Source organism: Molossus molossus, unplaced genomic scaffold (genome assembly GCF_014108415.1).
Source record: "Molossus molossus isolate mMolMol1 unplaced genomic scaffold, mMolMol1.p scaffold_m16_p_12, whole genome shotgun sequence".
NCBI lineage: Eukaryota > Metazoa > Chordata > Mammalia > Chiroptera > Molossidae > Molossus > Molossus molossus.
The window spans coordinates 65,873,598-65,877,976 of NW_023425347.1; positions in this window are offsets into that span (position 1 = coordinate 65,873,598).

The following is a 4,379-nucleotide window of genomic DNA, read 5'->3' on the forward strand; positions in this document are numbered from 1 at the left end:
TTAATAAAACTTTAAAAGGAAGTATGTTGTGATGGCCTTTTTGTTATTGGAGAATGGAGGGAGGGATGGAGATTAGAAAGAAAACTAATTCTGAGAGTCTAATCTGGGACTCTTCCTATTCCCCACCTTCAACATTCAAATGGGCATCAGCTCATCTCTTCAACTTTTTAAATAGCTGAATTCCATTCCATCCTCACTATTACTGTTTTAGCACAGGGCAGGCGTTTTCTGTTTCCTAGACTATTTATTGTGACAGCCTTTTTGTCTACTACAGTGTCCTGTCCTGCACTCCATCCTCAGTGCTTTCCAAAATGCAAATATGACCATGTCACCTCCCTACTTGAAGACTTTTCTGCTGCCTTCAAGATAATAGTATTATTAGGAAACACTTGGACCTCGTTATGTGCCAGGCGTTCCTCTAAGTGCTTTGTGTTATCCCGTTTCATTTGCCGTCAGTCCTAACAGCCCTGTGAGAAAGGTACATTATAATCTCCATTTTACAGAAGGAATTGATGCATATGATAAAACCAAGGCACAGGATGAAGTCAAGATCTTTACCATAGCCTTGAAGAAGCTGCCTACTTCTTTGACCTCATTTATTCCCATTCATGTCTCCACATTTTGTGTTGTGATACCATATTGTTTCAAGTTCTGCCCCCAACAAGCTCTTTTAAGCTTTTGTGTCTTTGCTTGGCTAGCTTCCTTTGCCTAAATCATCTTTTCTTTTTATGCATCCTTAACATTTTGAGCCACCTCTTCCAGAGGCTTTCCTGACCTTTCTTATGAGGATAAAATGTCCCTCCCCCAGTATATCTATCTTGGCTCCCCACCACATACTGTAGTTAACTATTCGTACATCTGTGGCTGTCACCAGGCAGCCATGCTCTTCTAGGGCAGAGGCTATTCCTCTGTTCTGTGCACCAAGGTCCCAAAAGAATGCACTTTCTTTTCTTTTTAAACTATTTTTTTCTTTATTGATTTTAGAGAGAGCGGGAGGGAGAGGGAGAGACAGAAACATTGAGGAGAGGACATTGATTGGCCGCCTCCTGCATGTCCCCCCACTGGGGATCGGGCCCACAAGCTGGGCATGTGTCCTGCCTGGGAATCGAACCAGTGACCTCTTGATGTATGGATCAGTGTTCAACCACTGAACCACACTGGCCAGGCAACAATGTACTTTCAAGTGAATTGTCTCTGTGGTAGATTCTTTTAATCTATTCTTATATTCTATCAGTGGTCCTATGGGACAGGTATTAGTAGTCTCATTTTATGGAAAAGGAAACTTTGGAGACGGGTGGCTTGTCCTCAGTTTCTAGACTAAATGCTGGATTCTAACCATCCTTATCTTACTCCAAACTTACGCTTTTTCCACCACACTTTGTATTACCCTTATATTTCAAAGTGTAATTCAGAATAGGAGTTTCCCAGCTGGAGAACATAAAGACTTTACAAGAGATACATGAATGCAGAATTTTATATCCAGATTTTCATTTTCCCAAAAGTGGTTTCCCAGGATTTCTCAAAAAAAGAAAGCGATTGCCATATGACCACCAGTTCTACTTCTGAGTATGCATTCCAAAGAATTGAATGCACAAACTCGAATAGATATTTGCACACTTATGTTTATAGCACCATTTTTCACAACAGCCAAAAGGTGGAAGCAACTCAAGTGTGTGTCAATGGATAAATAGATAAACAATGTGGTGTATAAATGCAAAATAATGTTAGTTCTCTTCCTTTCAGCCCCTAAACTCAGGCTGATTTCAGCACTATGGCTACTGGTCAGTTCTGAGAGAATGCAGTTCCCATTCAGAGCACGAGGGGGAGTATGAGACTAAACCTTTGCAAAGGATCACGGGGCCAATTTATCAGCCTCCCTTAGTAAACCCTAGGAGAAAGCAAAATAGTAGATAAGTAGACTTCTTGTAAACTTCTGGTCACTGCCCCCCCCCCCCCCATGGCTATCCTTTTTCCCTTTCTCACAGGGGATGGTACCACCCAAGTCAGAAAGTTCTCCTGGTTGCCTCAGTTTCTCTTCTCCCTATGTATAGCCAATCAGTCACCACAACTTGTTCTTTTCATCCTTTAGTGCCCCACTACATTTCCCAGCTCATGTCTCATGATCCTTTGAAGTCACTGGATCAGCCTTCTCTTTGGTCTCCCTGTCCCTGTATATTGGAATCTCCAATCCATCTCCCGTTGTGCAGGCTTAGATCTTTCTAAAGCATGAATTTGGCAAAGACTCCCCCCATATAAAGCCCTGTAACAGCTCTGTATTGTCCTGATCATCCTTAGCATGGCCTCCCAGGCCCTGGCTGACATGTAGCTTTGACTTATCTCCCCACCTCACTCAGTACCTGTACTGTGCCCATCATATCTGTGCTTCCAGAGACAGATCCTGAAGTTCTCTGAAGATTTCACATCATTTTACACCTTTGGATTTTTGCTCATGCTGGTCCATATGCCTGGGTTGCTTCTTCATGAGTTTAACTCCTACTTATCCTTAAAGGCTCAGTTTATGTCTCTCTGCATCCCAGGACCTGCATCCCAGCATGGTGCCTAGCCTAACTCTCAGCCTCCTCCCTGCTGGCAAGAAAACAACAGCCATGTCCTTCCAAATTAATTTATGTCACTGATTTTAGTCTTGGCTTTTCCTACTTTCATTAGCTAAAAAACCATGGTTTGGTTATTTCTTCCTCACATGCAAGATGATATAAATCAGTCCCTACTTCATAGGTTTATTGTGAAAGTTAAATAATATGGTGAATATGAGAAATCCTTTGTAAATATTTAATGCCTATTTATTCAGCAAATACCCTCTGTCTCCTTATAAGAATGATCCAGGAGGCACTGTATTGGGCAGTAGTGTGTCCTTTGTCTTTGTAGAGCTCAGACTAGTGGATCTTAGAGCCTGCTATCCTGCACCAGACAATGAGCAACTTTGGACCAGGGACCATTTGTTATTCACCTCCATGTATAGTAGGTACTTAGGATATATTTGCTGTGTGGGTGAGTGAATGAATGAATGAATAAATGGCATTCCAGGAAGAGAGAGAAAGTGATGCAAATTCATGTTATGGATCAGGTCATATTAAGGGAACCATAAGTAGTTTAATATTGGAGCTCAAAGCATCATGGAGGAGTATCCAATAATGAGGCTAGAGGGTGGGTGGGGCCAGACCACAAGTGGCCATATGTGCACATTAAACAGATAGACTTTGGAGTAGGGCAAAGGGAGGGATTTTAAACTGGGTTTAGGAAGAGTCCTCTGCTGCAGTGTGGTGTGTGGATTACAGGGGAAGGTTGGTGGCTATCATGAGAATAGGACAGTTATGGAGGCAATGGCTCTGGATGGAGAGGAAGGGATGGAATGGCAGTAGAATGGATTGGCTTCAGTGAAGCATTGCCAGGGTGGGTGAGGGGAAGGGAGGGGTGATGGGTGGTACCTGCATTCTAACTATTCATATGTTGCATGTTTCCCTGTGTGTGTCTCAGATTCCACCCCTGCTGACAGCAGTGTGTCCTGATGATGTTACAGTGTCCTCAGTGTGCATATTCACCAGTTTCACCTCATAAACTGATGCAGGTGGGGAGAGAATGGACCTGCATAGTCATTTATTTTACAAATGAAGAACCTGAATTACAGAGAAGGATGAAATGATTAGTATATGAAATGGCATTTGAGATACTCATCATTTTTTAAAAATTATTATCCAAACCTATTCCCACTACTGTGGGAGATTGGTTACTACCATTGATTCCTCCCTTTCCTGTATCCATGCCCCTTTGTAATGCAACTTTGCTCTTCTTCCAGTCAAAGGTAGAGTTTATTTCTCTACCCCTTTGAATCTGGGCTGGACTTGTGACTTAATCTGGCCAATAGAATAAAATATATGTGATATTATGCAATTTCTGAGGCTAGGCCTAAAGAGATTGTATCTTCTGCATTTATCCTCTTGAAAAATTGCCCCAGGACCACCATGTAAGCTGGTCTAACCTACTGATGGATTAGAACATGGCAAAGAGCCATGGCATCCTGCTCTCAGCCTACCAACTGCCAGACCTATGAATGAGGCCTTCTTATACCTTCCAGTATAGCAGACCTTCCAGCTGAATGCTGCTTATGAGTGATCCCAGGTAAAATCAGCAGATGAACCCATTCAGCCACCCCCAGAACTGTGAGAAGCAATAAATTATTGCTGTTTTAGGCCACTGATTTTTAGGTGGTGGTTTGTTAGGCAGCAATTGTTTTCAGCAAATGGCTTCACTGTCTGCCTGGTCACTTATGCTAATTCCCTTTCCTTCATATTTCACATTTAATCTGTCACCAAGTCCAGGGAATTTTACCTCCTAAATACATATCAAATCCTTCTACTTTC